General features: G+C 39.4%; 1 long non-coding RNA gene across 1 annotated transcript in view; it reads left to right on the top strand.

Moving 5' to 3' along the window:
• LOC125114403 (uncharacterized) overlaps nt 1-24,225 on the top strand; it is a 63,467-nt gene extending 39,242 nt beyond the window's left edge. The window contains exon 3 of the long non-coding RNA XR_007131784.1: nt 23,775-24,225. This is a non-coding gene — a long non-coding RNA (uncharacterized LOC125114403). The remainder of the gene's footprint in view (nt 1-23,774) is intronic.
• Nucleotides 24,226-24,735: the final 510 nt, after the last annotated feature.

The following is a 24,735-nucleotide window of genomic DNA, read 5'->3' as shown; positions in this document are numbered from 1 at the left end:
ATTAAAGAAATGCACATCAAAACTATAATGAGGTATCACCTCACATCAGTCAGAATGGCCATCATCAAAAAGTCTACAAATAACAAATGCTGGAGAGGGTATGGAGAAGGGAACCTTCCTACACTGTTGGTCAGAATGTAAGTTGGTATAACCATTATGGAGAACAGTATGGAGGTTCCTTAAAAAAATAAAAATAGAACTCCATATAATCCAGCTAATCCCACTCCTGGCCATATATCTGGAGAAAACCGTAATTCAAAAAGATACATGCACCACAGTGTTCATTGTAGCACCATTTACAATAGCCTAGATCAGGGAGCAACCTAGTGTCCATCAATAGATGAATGTTTAGAGAAGATGTGGCGTATATATATATACACAATGGAATATTACTCAGCCATAAAAAGAATGAAATAATGTAATTTGAAGCAACATGGTTGGACCTAGAGATTATCATACTAAGTGAAGTAAGTCAGGCAGAGAAAGACATCATACGAGATCACTAATATGTGGAATCTGATTTTATAAGTGATACAAATGAACTAATTTACCAAATAGACTCACAAACTTTGAAAACAAACTTATGGTTACCAGGTTACCAAAGGGGATACAATGTAGAGAGGGATAAATTAGGAATTTGGGATTGACATATATATATATATATATATATATATATATATATATATATATATATATATACACTATATATAGATAATCAACAGGGACCTACTGTATAGCACAGGGAACCATACTCAATATTTTGTAAAAAACTACATGGGGAAAGAGTCTGAAAAAGAATGGATATAGGTTTATATGTATAATTGCATCACTTTGCTGTCCACCTGAAACTAGCAACACTGTAAATCAACTAGACTCCAATATGAAATAATTAAATTTAAAAAGGGGGGAGAGAGTTCCCATCATGGCTCAGTGGTTAACGAATCTAAGAACCATGAGGTTGCAGGTTCGATCCCTGGCCTCACTCAGTGGGTTAAGGATCTGGTGTTGCCGTGAGCTGTGGTGTAGGTTGCAGACGCAGCTCAGATCCCGTGTTGCTGTGGCTCTGGCGTAGGCTATTGGCTACAGCTCTGATTAGACCCCTAGCCTGGGAACCTCCATATGCCGTGGGTGTGGCCCTAAAAAGACAAAAAAAAAATTAAAAAGAAAAGGGGGGGTACCATCAAAGCCTTGGGACAAGACAAGGTTTTATGGGGGGTGGAATCTGAGCCTCAGGAGTGAGAGTGGTACAGCTGAGATCTTTATAACAATACAGAGGGGGTAACAGGGAGGGAGGGAGGGGGGTTGGTCCTCCTTTGGGGCAAATGATTTTCTCCCTATTTCTGCAACACTAGTATAGATTCCTAGAAGATCAGTCAGTTGGTCAACTAGCAGGTCATTTTGAATGTGTGCTCTGTGGGTATCATTCCTTTCATAAAACTCCTGCAGAAGGCTAATCTGAGATGCTCCAAAAAAAAAAAAAAACATGTCTGTGACCACTAAGTTTGGGATTTTTACAAACTGCATGTCCCTCTTGGAAATTCATAGTGTACAGTAGCATTTTTAAAGCTCAAACTCCCATAGTGTAGGAATCTGTTTTTAATACGTTTTCTCCATCGATGACAGGATCCTTTGGTTACGTAAAAACTATGAACATCCTGTGGACACACCTTGGGAGATATTGTTCTAGAACATTCCTAATCTGGTATTCCCAGGCCCTTCACCACCTGGGCCTGCCCTTGTTTCCCAACACTACCTTCCTTTATTTTCCTACATTCCCGCCACACTGAACTCTTCCTTTGTACACACCCCTGTTTCACATTTCCTTCTTTTCTGTTACAGCAGGTGATTCATCATCTGCCCCGAAAAGGAAAACAAAATGACAAAAAAGCCCTCCTCACTTCAGCCCCCACCCTTTAAGGCTCACCTCAGAAGGGTGACCCATCTCTGCCCCAGCCATCCTATTTCCTACAAATAACCTCTTTTCTCCTCTGATCCCTTGTGCCACACTATTATTGCTTTTAGGGCACTTAGGATGTTTTAATTTGTGTAAGGCGACATATGCTTTTCTTTCAGACAAATCTACATCTGATTTTTTTTTTTCTTTTTTGGCGGCACCCACAGCATATAGAAGTTCCCAGGCCACGGATCAAAGCTGTGCCAGAGCAGTGACCCAAGCCATTGCAGTGACAATACCAGGTCCTTAACCTGCTGCACCACAAGAGAACTCCATGTCCAGTTCCTTTTTATTTTATTGTCTTTTGTCTTTTTAGGCCCGCACCTGCAGCACATGGAGGTTCCCTGGCTAGGGGTCTAATCAGAGCTGTTGCTGCCGGCCTACGCCAGAGCCACAGCAATGCCACATCTGAGCTACGTCTGCAACCTACACCACAGCTCACAGCAACGCCGGAATCTTAACCACTGATCAAACCCGAAACCTCATGGTACCTAGTCGGATTTGTTTCCACTGTGCCACAACGGGAACTCCCCCAATTCTTTTTTATAATCCTACCCCTGAAAACAGCATATTTGTGGGATTGTTCGAGGGAGCAGAAAGTATGAATCTCTGACCCCCAAGGCTGAAATAAGTTTCTCAACACTCAGGCCAGAGATAGCACATATCTGACTCACCTGCTGCGGCCCACACTTAGACTCATCTGTCACAATGTGATGCCCCCAGATGGCCCTCCACCTCCCCCCAGAATGTTTCTCAACACAATGCTCCCAACAGGCATAATCCACAGGCCAGGGTTGGCATGACAGAGGAAATCAGATTGTCATGCCTGATCTGGACTTCTCCACAAAGAGGAAAACTTAGCAAGCTGAATACTGGAGCTGTTAAGACTCCAGATCAAGGACTGTCCATAACAGAAAAGAGCAATTAGCAAAACTATTCATTATACTTTCATGTTCATGTCTAGTCTCAAGGCTAATTATTTGTATAATTAACATGTTACCAAATGCAAATAATTGATGAGCCTGATTTCTTGGAATGGAACGCGAGTCTTGTGAAATGTAAATGGCTGTGAATTACTAACAGCTTTCCTTTACACAGGCTTTCTAATAGGGCAACGCCTGTAAATTAAACAATTTAAATGTTATCATTTATGCTAAAAGACTGACAAACTGAAACAATGTGATGTGTGGTTAAACGCATAGAAAAGGCACAGGTTTTTAAATTCCCACTCTATTACTTCCTAGCTGTGTGACTTTGGGCAAGTTTCTCAATTTACTCATGTTATTTATAAATCTCAGTTTCCGCATTTATAAAATGGGTGTAATAGCAGCCCCTAGTTCACAGGATTGTTGAGAGTTAAATGAGTGTTGACTCATTTGTAAAGAGTACACAATAAATGGGAGCCATTGTTTTCATTATTACATTTTGTATTGCTTAGATTTTATCCTGCAAGAAACATTACAGGGAAAAGGAACATATACAGTTGTCCCAGCTAGAAGACCACCTATGTGTTCCTGAAAAGCTCCCATGGTCTACAGAATAGTTCACCGAGATAACTGGCTGCTGGGAAAGAAAAAGGGTTGAGGACTCTATTCAGAGAGTCCTCATAAGACCACTCAGAGCTGATGCAACTTTGTAACCCAAGCACTAACAATGTCAAAACTAATAAAATATTGGTCCCATTAAATCTCAACTTGAACGTTTGCATGCTGCATTCTGTCCTTGAACCCTGGGGCTCCTGGTGCTTCTTTTGAGAGAAAAGTCCTAGAGGGCATTCATTTCTAATAGGGATCAGTTTCATCAAAATTAAACAGGATAACACAGTGATTTTTTTTTTTTTTTTTTTTTTTTTTTTTTTTTTGCCACTCAGCAGCATGTGGAGTTCCCAGGCCAAGGATCAGATCTGAGCTATAGCTGTAGGAATGCCAGATCCTCAACCCACTGACCACACCGGGCCTCAAACCTGCATCCCAGCACTTAAGCCACCAATCTCATTGCACCATAGGGGGAACTCCAACATGGTGATTCTTTTTTTTTTTTTTTGTCTTTTTGCTATTTCTTGGGCCGCTCCTGCGGCATATGGAGGTTCCCAGGCTAGGGGTCGAATCGGAGCTGTGGCCACTAGCCTGCGCCAGAGTCACAGCAACACAGGATCCGAGCCGCGTCTGCAACCTACACCACAGCTCACGGCAACGCCGGATCGTTAACCCACTGAGCAAGCGCAGGGATGGAACCCGCAACCTCATGGTTCCTAGTCGGATTCGTTAACCACTGCGCCACGACGGGAACTCCGAACATGGTGATTCTTAAAGTCACTGAATCAGTGGCTATCTGCAGCTAAAGAAGGCAGCTTTTCCTTAAAGCCTTCACAGAGTACTAAGGCTTCCTCTTAGAAAAGAGGTAGTTACTGTGGGAAAGCTCACTCTGGTTGCTTCAGAACATTAACATGCTAGAGAAAAAATTGCATAGGAACCCACAAGATTTCCATGTTATCCCAGTTTCCCATTTACCTATGGCATGTAAGGTCATTTGTATGTAAGACACACATATCATAACAATACAGTTTGTATGGCATCTTTCCCACCAGTCACTGTGGTAGGAGCTTAATATAAACCATATGATCTAATCTGCACAGTAATCTAATGTGATGGGTATCCTTATCTCTCGTAAAGCTCAGGGACATTGACTAGCCTAAGATAACCAGTTTTGAAGTAGCAAAGCCAGGACTTCTAGCTGGAGTCCAACTGATCCCAAAACTCATGCTCTTTGAGACCTCATTACCCCCTTAAGAGTGGATGGAGGCAGGAAAGTAGACACATCCCTGGCTGCGGTGATGAGTGAAAGCCTGATTCTTCACCACAGGTCACTAACATTTAATCTCATTGAATCCTAATGACAACTTTTCTACTTAGGTATTTTTACCACCGCTTTATAGGTAAGAAAACTGAAGCTCAGTGGAGTTATAATTGGCTGGTAGTGGAGCCAGGATTCACACTTAAGCCCGCCCAGTTCCTAAACTGAAGGTGTTTCTCCCTACATCCTATTCATGTCTTTATATTTAAAGACACCATTCCTAAACATCTTAGTAGGTTGGCTTCCTAGTTTTTCAAAAAAGCCAAGTTATATATCCCCAATTCTCTCAGGCAGTGAATTTCTCTGTGCGTGCATGTGCACACACATACAGCTGGAAGTCCTCACAGGTACAGTTTATCAAGCATGTTTCATAACACAGCTAAAAAATACTAGCCTCTTCTTTCTTTCAGTGTTTTTGAATTTTTAATTTTTGCTATTTAAATTTGCCTTTTAGGAACCCTCCTACACTGTTGGTGGGAATGTAAATTGGTACAACCACTATGGAGAACAGTATGAAGGTTCCTAAAAAATTAAATATAGAGCTACTGTATGATCTAGCAATCCCACTCCTGGGCAGATATCTGGAGAAAACCATAATTTGAAAAGATACATGGACCCCAATGTTCATTGCAGCACTATTTATAATAGCCAAGACATGGAAGCAACATAAATGTCCATCAACAGAGGAATGGATAAAGAAAATGTGTCATATAAGTATATGTATATATGTATGTGTGTATGTGTGTGTGTGTGTATAATGGAATATTACTTGGCCATAACAAAGAATAAAATAATGCCATTTGAAGCAACATGAATGGACCTAGAAATTATCGTACTAAGTGAAGTCAGAGAAAGACAAAGATTATATGAGATCACTAATATGTGGAATCAAATAAAAATGATATAAAAGAACTTGTTCATAAAGCAGAATTTGAAAAAAAAAATTTTTTTTTGTCTTTTTGCCATTTCTTTGGGCTGCTCCTGCGGCACATGGAGGTTCCCAGGCTAGGGGTCGAATTGGAGCTGTAGCTGCCAGCCTACGCCAGGGCCACAGCAATGCAGGATCTGAGCCGTGTCTGCGACCTACACCACAGCTCACGGCAACGCCGGATCGTTAACCCACTGAACAAGGGCAGGGATTGAACCTGAAACCTCATGGTTCCTAGTCAGATTCGTTAACCACTGCGCCACGATGGGAATTCCAGAATTTGAAAGATTTTGAAAACAAACTTATGTTTACCAAAGGGGAAATGTCAGGGGGTGGGATAAATTAAGAGGTTGAGATTAACATATACACACTACTATATATAAAATAGATTAAGTAACAAGAACCTACTGTATAGCACAGGGAAATCTACTCAATACTGTGTAATAACCTATATGGGAAAATAATCTGAAAAGAATGGATATATGTATAACTGATTCACTTAGCTGTACACCTGGAAATAACACAACATTGTAAGTCAACTACACTCCACTAAAATTTAATAAAAAATAAATTCACCTTTTAAACAGCCCAGAAGGGAATTTATAACTAGAAAAATATTACCTGCTTAGGATCCAAGAAAAGGAATTTTTTCAGTGCAATATCATTTATTGATTCTGTTAATACATATTTTTCCTTTGTAATTATTAAAAATTAGCCAGAAAGGAAATAGTAAAGAAGTGAAAGTACGTATTAGTGTTAACAGATTTTAAGATTTCTTTTCCATGATAATGCTCTTCTTCATATGGAAATGTGATATACTGATTAGAAACTAAATGAAATTAGGAAAACAGTGCATGAACAAAATGACAAGTTCAAATAATTGGAAACCATCAAAAACCAAACAAGGAGTTCCCACCATGGCTCAGTGGAAACAAATTGGACTAGCACTCATGAGGACACAGGTTTGATCCCTAGCCTCACTCAGTGGGTGAAGGATCCAGCATTGCCATGAGCTGTGGTATAGGTTGCATACATGTCTGGAATCTGACATTGCTGTGACTGAGGTGTAGGCCAGGGGCTACAGCTCCAATTTGACTCCTAGCCTGGGAACTTCCACATATGCCACAGATGCAGACCTAAAAAGACCAAAAAAAAAAAAAAAAAACCAACCCAAAAAACAAAAAACAACTTAAATCTAAAAGATATAATGAACTGAAGAATTCAGTACAGCTTCAAAAGCAGACTCAACCACATAGAAGAAGAAGCAATGACCTAGAAGAGAGGACACTTGAGCAAAAAGAAAAAAAGAATGAGATAGAGTGAAGAAAGCCTACAGGACCTATGGGACACAATCAACAGAAACAATATTTACATTATGAGAATTTTAGAAGAGAAAGAGAAAGGGACAAAGTATATTTAATGCAGTAATGGCTCAAAACTTCCCAACCCTGGGAAAAGAAATGGACATCCAGATCTATGAGGCTCAAAAGACCTCAAACAGGTTGAACATGAACAGGTTTACACCAAGACACATTATTATTAAATTGTCAAAATCAAACAATTTTGCTTTTTTTTTTTCTTTTAGGGCCACACCAGCAGCATATCGAAGTTCCCAGACTAAGGGTCCAATTGGAGCTGTAGTTGCTGGCCTATGCCACAGAAACTTTGGATCCGAACCAAGTCTACAATCTACACCACAGCTCATGGAAATGCCAGATCCTTAACCCACTGAGCAAGGCCAGGGATTGAACTCATGTCCTCATGGATACTAGTTGGGTTTGTTAACACTGAGCCATGATGGGAACTCCTAGGATATACTGTTACAGATTACATATAATTTATAGTGGCAGGAAAAAAAACCTGTCAATCAAGACTTCTATACTAGGCAAAGCTGTCCTTGAGAAATGAAGGAGAAATACTTTCCCAAACAAGCAAAAGTTGAGGGAGTTCATCCTAAGACCAGTCTTACTAGAAATGCTAACAGGAGTTCTTTGAGTGGAAATAAAAGAATGCCACTTAATATCATAAAAACATAAGAAGGAAATGTAAAATTCACTAGTAAATATATAGCTGAAGTTAGAGTCTATAATATAGTACTGGTTGTGTGTAATTCATTTGCAACTCTAGTTTAAGAGTTTAAAAAAATGTAGTAAAAAACCATAGCTATAATAATCTCTTACTGGTTACACAGTACAAAAAATATTTAAATTGTAACAGCATAACCTAAAATGTGAAGGGGAAGAGAAGGAAAAGTGTAAAGTTTAGTAATGCTATTGAAGATAAGTTGTTATCACTTAAAATAGGGTGGTGTAATTTTAAGATATTTTATATAAGCCTCATGATATTCTATTGGGAGAATTCCTGTAATAATCATACAAAAGAACATGATAAAGAAGTATAAGCATACTGATACCAAAAGAGATCAAAAATACACACAAAAAGAGAGCAGAATAAGAAGAAATAATGAATCTACAAAAGCCAGAAAACAATTCACACAATGGCAATTTTAAGTCCTATCAATAATTATTTTAAATAATTAGATTAAATTCTCCAAACAAAAGACATAGAATGGCTGAACAAATATAAAAATAAGACCTAATGATATGCTAACTAAAAAGACTCATTTTAGCCCTAAAGTACATAGGCTGAGAGTGAAGGGATGTAAAAAAACTGAGAGGTAGCTATCAGACTTAGCAGACAGAGGTATAGAGGTAGCTATCAGGTACTTAGACAAAACAGATTTTAAACTGAAAATGGTAAAAAGAGACAACGTCATTCGTGATAAAGGGATCAATCCATCAAGAAGATATAACAATTGTAAATATTTGTGCACCTAAAATTTGAAAGCACCTAAATATATAAAGCAAAAACCAACAAAGTTAATAGGAAAAACAAGCAGCAATACAAGAATAGTTGGGGACTTTAATACCCCACTGTCAGCAGCAGATAGGTCATCCACATAGAGACTTAATAAGGAAATGGCAGATTTTTTTTTTGTCTTTTTAGGGCTACACCCACAGCATATGGAGTTTCCCAGGCTAGGGGTCAAATCTGAGCTGCAGCTTCTGGCCTACATCACAGCCACACCAGCTCCAAGCCATGTCTGCAACCTACACCACAACTCACAGCAATGCCAGATCCTTAACCTACTGAGCAAGGCCAGGGATTGAACCTGTGTCCTCATGGATATTAGTCAGATTAGTTTCCACTAAGCCATGGTGGGAACTCCAGGAAAGAGCAGATTTGAACAACACTATAGAGGAAAGAGAATAGACAGATATTTACAGAGCAGTCTGAGCAGCAGAATACACATTCTTCTTAAGCACACATGGAACACTTTCTAAGACAGACCATATCTTGGGCCACAAAACAAGTCTTGGAAAATTGATTGAAATCATAACAAGTATCTTCTCTGACTACAGTGGTATGAAACTAGCAATCTTTAACAGGAGGAGGGGTGGGATCAAGATGATAGAAGAGTAGGATGTAGCACTCACCTTCTCCCACAAACATTAAAAAAAATCTACTTGTAGAATAATTTCATAGGACATCTACTGAACACTAGCAGAAGACCTCAGACTTCAAAAGAGGGCAAGAAACGCTGCATATAGCTGGGTAGAACAAAAGGAAAAAGAGCAGAGAGAAAGTAAAAGAAGAAAAAAAAGGAATCAGGATGGCGGCAGCACTCCTAAGAAGGAGCTGTGAAAGAGGAAAGGAACCTCACCATGGAAAGCCACCTAACTGATGGGAAGATCAGCTCTGATGGAAGGGGAGCCTCAAAGACTTGCAGAAAAGCCCAGCAGCTGGTCTGAGAAGGCAAAGCAGAGAGCGAGCCTCTCAGACCATTGGTACCACCACCTAGCACACCACAGCCTGAGACATTCAGGTTGGAACTGGACCCTGAGACTTGGACTTTGGAGGTCACTCTGGGGAGAGGGCTAGGGCTGGCTGTGTGGAAACAGGGGGCTTAGGGAGTGGTATGCCACAGCCAAGAGAGTGCAGGAGGAGGCCTGGGCCTGCCAGAGAAGGAAGACACCATTGTTGGGGATTGCAAGAAGTGGGGCTGGTAGTGGAACCATCATAAGAACTTATTTCTCTATGCACAGGTAGGCTCTCAGGTAGTGAGGCACCTCTTGTGCAGGCTACAGGCTGGGTACAAACCACCATAGCCACCTTGGACTCCAGAGGTTAGTGAGGCCCACCACCACTAAGAGTCCTGTGACCAGGCACTGCCCATGGCCCCAGTCACCTCAGGGGTTGCCACCACAGAAAACCCTACAATCAAGCACTGCCTGTTGCCCTCACCCCCCCCCGGAACGTACATGTCCCATCACTGTTGCTGCCAAGGGCTCTGGATGCTACCCTCACCTTCCTGAGGTTCACTGCCACTGCTAAGGGCTCTGCAACCTGAAGCAGCATGCCACCCCCATCTCTGTATGGGTCCCTGCCACTGCCAAGGGCCTGGAGTCCAGGTGCCACCTGCAGGCACCACCTACTGTCCCCACCTTCCTGGAAGCATACATCTTTACACCCCCTACCAAGGGGATAGCAGCCTGCACACACACAGGAAAGAGCAAGCATCCAAACCAAAAGCAAGTCCTCATGCCAAAAAAATAGCCCTCACAAGCTACCCAGAGACACTCCTGCATATAAATAGCCCTCCAAGACTACAGTGGGTAATTGTTTTCCCTGAACTTGCAGAGTAAGAAAAATATAAGGCAGAATGAAGGGGCACCAGAACCATTCCTTGTTTAAAGAATAGGAGAATTCCCCTGAAGGTGCAAACAATGAAACAGACCTATGTAGTCTAATAGACACTGTGTTCAAAAAAGTAGGTAATGGAAATATGGAAGGAATTAAGAACATATTGATAACAACAGTAATACAGATTACTTTTAAAAGGAACTAGAAACTATAAGGAGGAGCCAAGAAAAATTAGAGAATTCATTTTCAGAGAAGAAAACTGAGTTAAAGGCATTGAACAGCAGAATGAATAATGCAGAGGAATGAATAAGTGACTTGGAAGATAGAATAATGGAAATCACCCTATCAGGACAGCAGAGAGAAAGCCAAATTGAAAAAAAAAAAGAGGAAATATAAGAGATATATGGGATGAAATAAAGCTGGCCAATCTATGCATAATAGGGATTCGAGAAGGAGAAGAAAAAGAAAAAGGGATTGAAAATATATTTGAATAAATTTCGGCTAAAAACTTTCCAAATCTAAAGAAGGAAACAGATAACCAGATATAGGAAGCACAGAGGGCCCCAAAAAAGTTGAACCCCAAAAGACCTACACCAAAATATGTTGTAGTAGAAATGACGAAATTAAAGACAAGGAGCAGATTCTAAAGGGGGCAAGAGAAAAACAAAGTATTAATTACAAGGGAACCCCCATAAGGCTATCAGCTTATTTCTCTATAGAAACACTACAGGACAGAAAAGCATGCCAAGGTATTTTCAAAGTTCTAAAAGGGAAAAAATTTGCAACCTAGAATACTCTCTCCAGCAAGATTATCGAATAGACTAGAAGGAGAAATAAAGAATTTCTCAAACAAAAACTAAAAGAATATAGCAAAACTAAAACTATTCTAAAGGAAATATTGAAAGGTCCTCTAAATAGGAAAGAAGTAAAAAGTTATAGGATGGAGGAAATCACAATTGGAAAGTAATCACTTAAATAAGCCAGTATACAGATCAGAGAGAAAAAAAGACCCTGTTTGTTTAAGCAACAATAAGCACAAAGAACAGCGAAAGGATAAACATGAATATGTAAAAAAGGACATCAAAATCATAAAATGTGGGAAAGGAAAGTAAGAAAATCTATACTCTTTTTTTTAGAATGTGTTTGAGCCTATATGACTATCAGTCTAAAGCAAGCAGTAAATAAACTTATTTGCAGAACAGAAACAGATCCATGAAGTTTGAAAATAAAATTATGGTTACCAAAGGGGACGAGTGGGGAGGAAGGGATGGATTGGGGCTTTGGGACTGGCATATGCACACTGAGATATATGGAATAATTGGCCAGTGGGGACTTGCTATATAGCACAGAGAACTCTACCCAATATTCTGTGATCATCTATGTGGGAAAAGAATCAGAAAGTTACATGTATAACTAAATCTCTTTATTGTACAGCAGAAATTACCATGACATTATAAATCAACTATACTTTAACAAAACTTTAAAAATGAAAAAAAGTGGAAAACAAGTTTAAAGTGGAAATTAATATATATTTATCAATAATTACCTTAAATGTCCATGGACTGAATGCTCCAGTCAAAAGACACAGAGGGGCAGACTGCACGCGCGCGCGCACACACACACACACACACACACAAACCCAAGAGCCTACAATATGCTAAGAGACCCAGACCCATCTTAGGGCAAAGAACATATGTAAATTGGAAGTGAGGGGATGGAGAAAGATATTTCTGATGAATGGAAATGACAGGAAAATAGAAGTCACAGTCCTTATATCAGATGAAACAGACTTTAAAACAAAGACCATAAAGAAAGGTAAAGAAGGAAACTAATGATAAAAGAATCAACTCAAGAAGATATTACACTCATCAATATATATGCCTCTAATATAGTAACACCCAAATACATAAAACAAATACTAACAGACATAAAAGGAGAAATTGATGTGAATACAGTAATGGCAGGAGATTTTAACACTCCACTCACATCAATGGACAGATCTTCTAGACAGAAAATCAATAAGGCAATAAAGATCCTAAGTGACACAATAGAACGGTTATACTTAACTGAAGTTTTCAGGACATTTTACATCCAAAACCCCCAGAATATGCATTCTTTTCCAGTGCAAGTGGAATATTCTCTAAGATTGATCATATACTGGGGCACAAAACTAACCTCAACAAATTTAAGAGTATAGAAGTTATTTCAAGTATCTTCTCTACCACAATGGCATGAAACTAGAAGTCAACTACAGGAAAAGAAATGATAAAAAAAAAAAAAACTGACTACATGGAGACTAAACAGCAGGCTCTTAAAAAAAAAAAACAGTGGGTCAATGAGGAAATCAAAAAGGAAATTTTAAAAAAACCTCTAGGCAAACTACAATGAAAACACAACCATACAAAATATATGGGACATGACAAAAGAAGTTCTTAGCCCTTCCTAAAAAAACAAAACAAACCAAAAAAAATCAAGAAAAAAATCTTAAACAACCTAACCTCCCAACTAAAACAATTAGAAAAAGAAGAACAAAGAAAACCTAAGGCAGCAGTAGGAAGGAAAACATAAAGATCAGAGAGAAAATCAATAAAATAGAGATTAAAGAAAAATAGGGAAAAAAATCGATAAAACCAAGAGCTGGTTCTTTGAAAGGGTAAACAAAATTGACAAACCTCTAGCCAGACTCACCAAAAAAAGAGAGAGAGAACTCCAACAAAAGAAGAATTGAAAAAGGAGAAATCTCAACTGATACTGCAGGACAACAAAAACCCCCCTCCCAAATCATGAGAATACTATGAACAATTACATGCCAACAAATTTGACAACCTAGAAGAGATGGACAAATTTCTAGAAACATACAGCCCATCAATACAGAATCAAGATGTAGATAAGAGTTCCCTTCATGGCTCAGTGGTTAATGAACCCAACTAGGAACCCTGAGGATGTGGTTTGATCCCTGGCCTTGCAGGGTTAGGGATCTGTCATGGCCGTGAGCTGTGGTACAGGTTGCAGACATGGCTCGGATCCTGCGTTGCTGTGGTGTAGGCTGGCAGCTACAGCTCCGATTTGACCCCTAGCCTGGGAAATTCCACCTGTTGTGGGTGTGGTCCTAAAAAGCAAAAAAGAAATAGAACATTTGAACAAATGACTAGAAATGAAATTGAATATGTAATTTAAAAATTCCCTATAAACAAAAGTCTAGGACCACATGGCTTCACAGGCAAATTCTACCAAAAATACAATGAAGAACTTAACAGTCACACTTCTTAAACCTTTCCAAAAGACTGAAGAAGGAATACTTCCAAAGAAATTCTATGAAGCTGCTATCACCCTAATATCAAAAACAGAAAAAGATACTGCCAAAAAAGAAAACTATAGGCCAATATCTTTGATGAATACAGATGCAAAATTCTCAACAAAATTTTAGCAAACCAAATCCAACAACACATAAAAAAGGTCATACACCACAACCAAGAAGGATTCATTCCAAGTTTACAAGGATGGTTCAATAAATCAATCTATGTCATAAATCACATTAACAAAAGAAAAGTCAAAAACCACATGATTGGAGCTCTTGTCATGGCTCAGCAATAACAAATCCAACTAGTATCCATGGAGATGGAGGATACAGGTTTGATCCATGGCCTCGCTCAGTGGATTAAGGATCCAGGATTGCCATAGCTGCTGTATTGTTCACAGATGCAGCTTGGATCCAGCATTGCCAGTTCTGATCCAATTTGACCCCTAGCGTGGGAACTTCCATATGCTGAGGTTGCAGCCTTAAAAAGACAAAACAACAACAAGAACCCCACATGATCATCTTAATAGATGCAGAAAAAGCATTTGACAAAATCCAACCTCTATTAATGATAAAAAACTCTTACCAAAGTGGGTGTAGAGGGAACATATCTTAACATAATAAAAGCCATGTATGACAGTCAATATAATACTCAAGGAAGAAAAGGTGAAAGACTTCCGCTAAAATCTGGAACAAGACAAGGAAGCCCACTCTCACCACTTTTATTCAACATAGTATTGGAAGTCCTAGCCACAGCAATTAGACAAACAAAAGAAATAAAATGTATCCAAATTGGAAGAGAAGAGGTAAAATTGTCACTCTATGCTGGATGACACGGTAGTATATACAGAAAACCCTAAGGACTCCACACAAAAAACTACATGAACTGACTAATGAATTCAGCAAAGCAGATTAACATTCAGAAATTGGTCACATTTCTGTATACTAACAATGAAATATTAGAAAGGGAATATAAAAATACAGTACCTTTTAAAATAACACCCCCCCAAATTAAATACCTAGGAATAAACCTGACCAAAGAGGTAAAAGACTTATATGCTGAAAACTATAAAACATTAATCAAGGAAATTTAAAGAGGATTCAAAGAAATGGAAAGATATCTCATGCTCCTGGATTGCAAGAATTCATTTCATTAAAATGGCCATACTACCCAAAGCAATCTACAGATTTAATGTGTTCCCTATCAAATCACCTATGACATTTTTCACAGAACTAGAACAAACAATCCAAAAATTTATATGGAACCATAAAAGACCTAGAATCGCCAGAGCAATCCTGAGGAACAAAAACCAAGGAGGAGGCATAACTCGCTCAGACTCCAGACAATATTAAAAAGCTACAGTAATCAAACCAGTGTGGTTCTGGTACTGAAACAGACATAGAGACCAATGGAACAGAGAACCCAAAAATAAACCCAGATGTCTACGGTCAATTAATATTTGACAAAGGAGGCAAGAATATAAAATGGGGAAATGACAGTCTCTTCAGCAAATAATGCTAGTAAAACTGGACAGGGGTATGTAAATCAATGAAACCAGAACACACCCTCACACCATGCACAAAAATAAACTCAAAATGGCTTAAAAACTTAAACAACATTAAGACAAGACACTATAAAACTCCTAGAAGACAACATAGGCAAAACATTCTCTGACATCAACTCTACAAATGTTAGGTCAGTCTCCCAAGGCAATAGAAATAAAAAAATAAATAAACCAGTGGGACCTAATCAAACTTACAAGCTTTTGTACAGCAAAGGAAACCATTAAATAAAAAGACAACCAGAGTTCCCGTTGTGGCTCAGTGGTTAACAAATCCGACTAGGAACCATGAGGTTGCAGGTTCAATCCCTGGCCTCCCTCAGTGGGTTAAGGATCAGGCGTTGCCATGGGCTGTGGTGTAGGTTGCAGACGTGGCTCGGATCCCGCGTTGCTGTGGCACTGGTGTAGGCCAGTGGCTACAGCTCCGATTAGACCCCTAGCCTGGGAACCTCCATATGCCGTGGGTGCAGGCCTAGAAAAGACAAAAAAAAAAAAAAAAAAGACAATCTGCAGAATGGGAGAAAATAGTTTCAAATGATCCAACTAATAAGAGATTAATCTCCAAAATATATACAAACAACTCATACAACGCAACAGCCCAAAAAACAAACAACCCAATTGAAAAATGGGCAGAAGACCTAAATAGACATTTCTCCAAAGAAGACATACAGATGGCCAAGAGGCACATGAAAAAATGCTCAACATCACTAGTTATTAGAGAAATCAAAACTACAATGAGGTATCACTTCACACCAGTCAGCATGGCCATCATTTTTAAGTTTACAAGTAACAAATGCTGGAGAGGGTGTGGAGAAAAGGGAACCCTCCCACACTGTTGGTGGGAATGTAAATTGGTACAACCACGATGGAAAGCAGTATGGAGGTACCTCAGAAAACTAAATATAGAGCCACTGTATGATTCAGCAATCCCATTCCTGGGCATATATCCAGAAAAAAACTTTCATTGAAAAATATACATGCACCCCTATGTTCATTGCAGCACTATTCACAATAGCCAAGAAATGGAAACAACCTAAACGTCCAGCCAGAGTTGAATGGATGAAGAAGGTGTGGTACATAAATACAATGGAATACTCCTCAGCCATAAAGGAGAACAAAATAATGTCAACATGGATGGAACTAGAGACCATCATACTAAGTGAAGTAAGAAAGAGAAAGACAAACAAATGATATCACTTATATCTGGAATCTAATATATGGCATACATGAACCTATCTACAGAAAAGAAACTGATGGACATGGAGAACAGATTTGTGGTTGCCAAGTGGAAGCGGGAGGAAGCGAGAGGGATTGGGAGTTTGGGGTTAGTAGATGCAAACTATTGCACTTGGAATGGATAAGCAATGAGATTCTGCTCTATAGCACAGGGAAGTATACCTGATCACTTGTGATGGAACTGATGGAGGATAATGTGAAAAAGAATATATATGGATGTGTGGCTGGGTCACTTTGCTGTGCAGCAGAAATTCACAGAACAGTGTAACTATAATAATTTTTTTTTTGTCTTTTGTGCTATTTCTTGGGCCGCTCCCGCGGCATATGGAGGTTCCCAGGCTAGGGGTCGAATCGGAGCGGTAGCCCCAAGCCTACGCCAGAGCCACAGCAACGTGGGATCTGAGCCGCGTCTGCAACCCACACCATAGCTCACGGCAACGCCGGATCGTCAACCCACTGAGCAAGGGCAGGGACCCAACCCGCAACCTCATGGTTCCTAGTCGGATTCATTAACCACTGTGCCACGACAGGAACTCCCATAAAAATATTTTTAAAAGATTATTAACCTTTTCTCCACAGTTGTCACAAACAAATTTTGTGGTTTTTTTTTTTTTAATATATATACAGAAGTTTAAATTTTCCACTGTGTGTTTTTAAAATTTTGTGGGTTTTTTTTTTTTAATATATACAGAAATTTAAATGTTCCACTGTGTGTTTTTAATACTATTTTAAAACCTGGAACATAGGTGATACAAATTCTGATGGGAAGCTCTAACTTGATTTTTTTCACCCAAATAATTAACCATTTCCCTCAGTATGAATTGTTGCGTGTTCTAGACTTTTAATCATATATTAAATTCTTATCATGGAGAAGTGGTTCTTAGTTTTGTCTATACAAAATTCAAACTCACAATATGCAATGACTTGCAAGGAGGGCTGTAAATACTAGAATTTCCAAGGGATGGCACGCATTGTTGGAAAAAGCATCTTTTTGAAAACTACTACATTAGGAGCCACATAATCGATTTCATTAATCTAGTTACAAATTCTTGTGTGTGTGGTTTTTTCTATTGTAGCCTTATAGCATGCTTTCTTTGCTGATAGAGCTAGCCTTTTTTCCCCCAAAATTTTATTATTTATTTTTGTTTATTCTTTAATGTAAAGTTTACAATTTATCAAACTCCTTCCAATTCTATTAAATGGTAGTTTAATTTGTAAAGCATGGGCATTTCTGCCATATTTAGACAATATCTTTTTATGTCTTCTAGTATTATTGTATGCCTCTCCTCATATAGGTTATTACTTGAAACTTTATCCTACTAAGTCTTAGTTTATTTTTGTCAGGATCAAAGTCTCACTTTTGCCTTTTATTCATGCTATTTGTTTGGCTATTTTCAGTAATTTAATGTGAGGCATTATAGTAGAGACCAGCGGCTCTCAAATTTTAGTATGTATCACCTCACCCAAAGAGCTTGTTAAAACACAGATTTTTCTGATTTAATAGTTGTAGAATTGGGCCCAAGAATTTGCATTAACAAGTCTTCAGGTGATGCTAATGCTGCTGGTCCAGAAATTACACTTTGAGAACCACTGGTATAGACTAATGCTTCTCAAACTTTAATGTGCAGACACATTTCCCAAGCATTTTGTTAAATTCAGATTCTGACTTAGTAGGTCTTCATCTGGATCTGTGATTTTTGCATTTCTAACAAGCTTCCAGGTAATTCTCCTGATGCTGGTTCATGGACCATATTTTGAGTATCAAGTGAATAGAATGAAGAGTGTAGGCTTTGAATTCTGGCAGAACTGAGTCTTTTTTTTTTTTTTTTAGGGCCACACCCTTGGCATATGGAGCTTCCCAGGCTAGGGGTCAAATTGGAACTGTATCTGCTGGCCTATACCACAGCCACAGCAACACCAGGTCCTAGCTGCATCTGCAACCTACACGATAGCTCACAGCAATACTGGATCCTTAACCCCCTAAGTGAGGCCGGGGATTGAACCCACATCTCATGGCTTCCAGTCGGGTTCATTACTACTGAGCCACAATGGGAACTCCTAAAATACTTTATTAAATCAAGAACAATAAAACTTATTTTATGAAATAGTACTGCCTAGCACTTAGCAAGCACCTAATACATATTTGTTCTCTGCCTCATATGTCAGAATTCTATCTGCCCCACAGAATACAGACTCAATACCAGAGTCAAACAAAAGCCATAGAGCTTTTGTTTACAGTTTAATCACAGACACCTTAACTTGAATCTCTAGGGCAGTATTGCTCAAACTGTGTTCTATAGGCATGAACTTTAATCTTCCATTTAGTGTTCCCAAATTTGGGAAACAGTTCCATAGTTCATTTCCCTCTTGGAGATTCATGATGCTCATGAACATATTTAAAAACTCTGTGAAGTTTAAAGAAATCTGTGTAATTTTGGTTTTGTTTTTATTTTTAGGGCTACACCTGCAGCATATGGAAGTTCTCAGGCTAGGGGTCAAATTGGAGCTGCATCTCCACCGTACTCCACAGCTTGTGGCAACACCAGATCCTTAAAACACTGAGTAAGGCCAGGGATTGAACCCAAATCCTCATGGACACCATGTTGGGATCTTAACTCACTGAGCCACAACAGAAACTCCTTTGTTATTATTTTGTGTGTGTAATTTTAAGATATTATATTTTTCAGTTCTAGCATTTCTATTTTTTTTAACAGTTTCTGATTTTCTGCTAAGATTTCATCTTTTCATTCATTGTGAGCATGTTTCTTTTTACATTATTGAACTTAGTTATAATGGCTACTTTTTATTGTTCGTTTTTTTGTGTGGGTCTTTTTAGGATTGCACCCAAGGCATATGGACATTCCCATGCTAGGGGCCAAACTGGAGCTACAGCTACCAGCCTACACCACAGCCACAGCAATGCCAGATCTGAGCTGTGTCTGCTATCTACACCACAGCTCAAGGCAACACTGGATCCTCAACCCACTGAGCTAGGCCAGGGATTGAACCCACATCCTTACTGAGCCATGACGGGAACTCCAATAATGGCTACATTAAAACTCTTATCTGCAGATTCCATTCTCTGGGCCATCTAGGGGTTGGTTAATGTCTATTATGTTTTCTCTTGGAGAAAAATGTAGGAATCACATTTCTTTGTGTGTTGAATTTTGGATTCCATCCTGGACATTGAGAACAATACACTGCAGAAACTCTGAACTTTATTATGTTCCCTTAAAGAGTTTTCAGATAATATGACTGAACTCAAATTGCAAACTTTATCTTCCCTGACAAGAGCATCAACTAAAATCTTAGTTTATTTCTTCTAGTCTTAGCTGAAATGCTTGGTGTCTGTCCCATGCATGCTTAGTACAAATATCAGGCAGAGATTTGGATAGAGTTTATATATAGAATGTGGGCCTTCCTATTTCTGGTTCTCTCCTTTCTGAAAGGTCTTCCATTTTCTAGCTGCTGTGGTCACCCACAACTGTGTCTTCTAGATCTTCAGCTCAGTAATACTGAGTTTCTATTTGAGTTTGAGCCTGTTTAGCACAGCTCTCTGTAGGGGCCTGCTTTACAAAAAGGCGAACGGCTATAAAAAAAAAATGGGAATTTCATCCAATGCCATTCTCTTCTACAAAGCATTGCCCCACATTTAGTACCTGCTTGCTTTCAGTTTTTCCACTTTTTGTTTATACTTTTTAAGAATTATATTTTCTCAATAATTTAATTTTTATCTGCAGAAAGGTTGGTTTAATATGAACTCCTGGGCCATTATTGGAAGTGGAACCTGTGTAATTTTCTTTAATCTAGCATTCCCTAAAGAGATTCTTCATTTGGTAGAATCTTATTAGTATATCATAGGCCTTAGTATTTCACAGAACTCATGTTGAGAAATGCTATTCTAAGATTTCCTATCCTAGGAAACTTTAAAAAATGGTGATAAAATTAACAGATTAAACCGTTAAAAAGCAAAATGGGTTTTGAGGGAAAGACAATGGAAATGAACTTGAGAAAGGCATTAAAAAATGCAATCTTTCTCTTAATATTCTTGAAGAAATGTTCTATGAGGAAGCATGGTGGTTTTTCCATCATAGTGCTCTCAAGAATCAGGGATATCCCCTCCAGGTACTTAATTCCTCTTGATGTATTAGGCGGCTGAAGTCCACGAATTTTTCTCAACCTTTCTTAAACCTGTTTATATTGTCAACTATTATTTAGAGTCACAGTTAAAAAGAAAACAAGGAGTTCCCGTCGTGGCGCAGTGGTTAACGAATCCGACTAGGAACCATGAGGTTGCGGGTTCGATCCCTGCCCTTGCTCAATGGGTTAACGATCCGGCGTTGCCGTGAGCTGTGGTGTAGGTTGCAGACACAGCTCGGATCCCTCGTTGCTGTGGCTCTGGCGTAGGCTGGTGGCTACAGCTCTGATTCAACCCCTAGCCTGGGAACCTCCATATGCCGAGGGAGCGGCTCAAGAAATAGCAACAACAACAACAACAACAAAAAATAATAATAAACCATAGTTAAGTCTTAAAAAAAAATGCTAACTTGGGAGAATTAAGGCCCACAATTTTGTTTTACTTGAAGTCCTTAGACCCAAAGGTTAAAAGCAGGCCATAATGGATCTACACAAAGAAATAAATAATGCCAACTACTATATAGAATCCAAATACTATATAGAAGCCAAACAACAAAAATTCTCAAATAATTACCATTTTTTTCTGGCCTCTTATCTTATTAGAGGAGGCAATTAAATAATTTGATATTAGAATATGACATAGGACCCATATAGTTGCAGCTTAACCTTCTATTTTTAACTATAATGGATATGGAAGTAATAAGGTAAAACCAACCCATGGTTGCTGTTTAGAAAAATAAAACTTGAGACAAAGTGCTTTTTAGATCACAATAGAAGATTAAGGTATTTGCATTGTGATTTTACTGCCAAGTAAATTTTCTTGTATTCTATTTCTCTGAAAATTGGCAACTGTGTGCCATAATGGAATACAGAGGGACAGTCTCAAGCATAGGAGCCAGACACCCTGGGCTCTACTGATTCTTCAGTGCTATAAAATTAAATTAGATAATATTTATGAGATAATAATATTTTATCTGTAAAGTACCTAATATAATGCCTGACACTCAGTGAATGTTGGTTTTCTTCTATTTGGTTTTCTGGGACTATAAAAAGGAAATTTTTTTGATGCCAAACATGGATAGAAACATTTTATTATTAATTTTAACTTTGGACAGGCAAAGGAATGAAAGAAATGTACCTTCCTATCAATAGATAGCCCAGATCCCAAACTGCACTAGAATTTCCAAAATGTGAACCTGATCTTGTAACATTTTTCATCCCACTTTTGTATGTACTGCGTGAGGATGGTTTTACCATCACTTATACCTTTATTTCTAAACTGTCAAAATAGCAACTTCCCGATTAAGTTATATTTATACAAGCACCTAAAGGGCTTTTTATTACATTAAATTTTGGTTGAATTAGATGGAACCCTTTTAGAGGAAATAGATCATCCTTATAACAATAAGGATGCTGACCTTATGGGCACCTTCCTGAGAATGATGTTTCATTAGTCCTGGATCAGCTTTGGGGGGCTGCAAGACAGCCTGAGCTCTGGAAACTCTGATCAGCAGCTCTCTCGCATCCATATTCCACAGGCTCTGTGTCTGGTCCTAATTTTACCTGCACGATGGCTTACTTTTATTTTCATTTTTGGCTCTGTTACACAGACTGCTGCATTGGAGACAGAAAACAATAAGAAGGCAGGAGTCAGGCGCTGCCTCCAATCTGAGCATCCTACATAGGTCGAGCCTTTCAAGATGGAAATGATAATGAAGCTGGCCACTACGGTCCATTGTGAAAGAGGTCATTGGGCCTTCAGGTCACAAATGGAGCAGAATAAAAAATGAGAGGAGTGCCGTGAGATGGGGGAGGGTAGGCAGAAATTATGAGACAGAAGGTTAGGCCCTTGGATTCTCAGCCCACAAATCCTGGCGAGGAGGCGATGTGGGTACATGAACTTTCCAGAGAATGCTGGAGAAGAAATCACCTGCTAATCACTGCATTCTGCTGGTTGGATGTGGAAGGAATAGGATTTTCCTCAAACCTTAGTTTTTTGTTTGTCGTTTTTTTTTTTTTTTTTTTTTAACCACAGATACATGTGGCAGCACCAGAGAAAACTGACGGTAACCAATTGTCTCTGAGCTTTTGTTCAGGCTCCTTTTCTGCTGGGCGAGGCTATGCAATTACTGGCGCCCACAGACGGCTGATTGTCCATGTGGGTAATTTCACCTCCCACCCATTTAGTGAGAAGATGTGGAAGTTGATCTGGCTCTGAACTAAGACTGGAACCAGAAAGCAGGCTACACTTGCCTTAGAAATAAATGTGTCCCCACTGCTGTTTTCATTAGGTGTTGCTGTAGTCCGGGCTCCAGGGAAATGAACTCTAGTCCAGCCGTCTTTCTGGAGAAGTTCAGATGTACTCCCGATCTGGTAGAGTAGGCTGTCAGTTTCACTTATTGTTAAGTTTTTGTAGTGGTTGTCAAGGTAGAGCTTGGCAGCCTAGAAGAGCACAGTTCTCTGTTTTATCCACAGACAGGGGACATTGTAATTTGACACTTACTGCCAAGGAGGAATTGTCCTTCCAACTCAGCTTATTGTTGGTTTATTTTTTTCCCCTCCTTACTGGCTTTTGATGGTCTCAAAAATCTTCTCAAAAGGACAGCAAAATTAGCCTTAAATAGCATTTCTGGAATTGCTTTTAACAATGGCAATAAGGCCGTAGCTTCTAGTCTTGACAGAAGTGGTTTCCTTACAACTTGCTTTTATCTTGCCAGAAGAAGAAACTTAAAAAATGTGTTTTTGGCTAACAACCACGTTTTAGCTGCTCTCTCCTGCAAGGAGAGAACAATCTGCAGCCTCATCTATTAAGTGTCTCTTTAAGCTTTGGCTTCTAAGGCAAAAAGAAGATTTGTTTGTTTGTTTATATTTTAGAGGGGACTTCTGCTTCAGTTAGCACATTTAACATATCAACAAGAATTTGTATGGCCATAAGTTCTGCACTTCACTGCAAGGAGTCAAACATTCAGAAGCCATTTACTTACCAAGAGCTGTACTCAGGATGAAAATCTTTATCTTAAAAATGAACTTTGGAAACAGGAGGGAAAAAAAAAAAAAACCATCCTGGAAACTATTTTGCAACTCTTTTTTTTTTCCTTGCAGGTGACACTAGGCTGACTTTGATCTACAGACATGATATCATCGGCAGGGCGCACCCAGTGCCAAACTACTGCATTCTTTTGACCAAAACAGTGGTTTTGTGCAGCCTCACGGATGCAGGCTAAAGAGCTTGAGAGCGGGCCTGTGTCTCCACAAACAGGTCAGAGCAGATTTGAATTACACAAGCCCTGCAGACGAGCCTCTTCTCTCCTAGCCCGCTGGGGAGTTTACATTTGTCAATTACTTCCTTCAGGGCCTGGCTCAAGATTCGTTTCCTCCAAGACGCCCTCTTTCACGAACTCACCTCACTCAGCCGTTCCCTCCACCACATCGGCTTATTACTCATCTGATGCGCTTTGTTCGGCTCTGCCACGTGCTGTTGTGTTTTACCTCGTGATCATTCTCTACATTTTTACTTTATCCTTGAGCTAAATTAAAACTGCCTTCAACGAAGGGCCTACCTACTATTCCTTTTGTGTACTCCTATAGCATTTAAGTAGTTTCTTTTTTTTGTTGTTTTGTTTTGTGGTTGTTGTCTTTTGTGTTTTTAGGGCCGTACCCACAGCATATGGAGGTTCCCAGGCTAGGGGTTGAATTGGAACTGTAGCTGCTGGCCTACACCACAGCTACAGCAACTTGGGATCCTTGAGCCGCGTCTGCGACCTACACCACAGCTCACGGCAACGCCGGATCCTTAACCCACTGAGCAAGGCCAGGGATTGAACCCATGTCCTCAATGGATACTAGTTGGGTTTGTTAACCACTGAGCCATGACAGGAACTCCGCACAGTAATTTCTTAATAAAAGAGGAATGTTTTGTGGTCAGGGCATTGGGGTTAGGATCCTGCCTTTGCCTTCTATTCCTGAAAACTAGACTCTGTTACCCCATCAGGGGATTTTTCCAGCCTGCTCTGGCCGTGGTGCACACCGACATACACATACCCCGGCATAGTCCTCTCTGCTC

The sequence above is a fragment of the Phacochoerus africanus genome, chromosome 14 (assembly GCF_016906955.1).
Source record: "Phacochoerus africanus isolate WHEZ1 chromosome 14, ROS_Pafr_v1, whole genome shotgun sequence".
Taxonomy (NCBI): Eukaryota; Metazoa; Chordata; class Mammalia; order Artiodactyla; family Suidae; genus Phacochoerus; species Phacochoerus africanus.
Note: the sequence above shows the minus strand (reverse complement) of the source record. Positions and strands in the feature narration are given on the sequence as shown.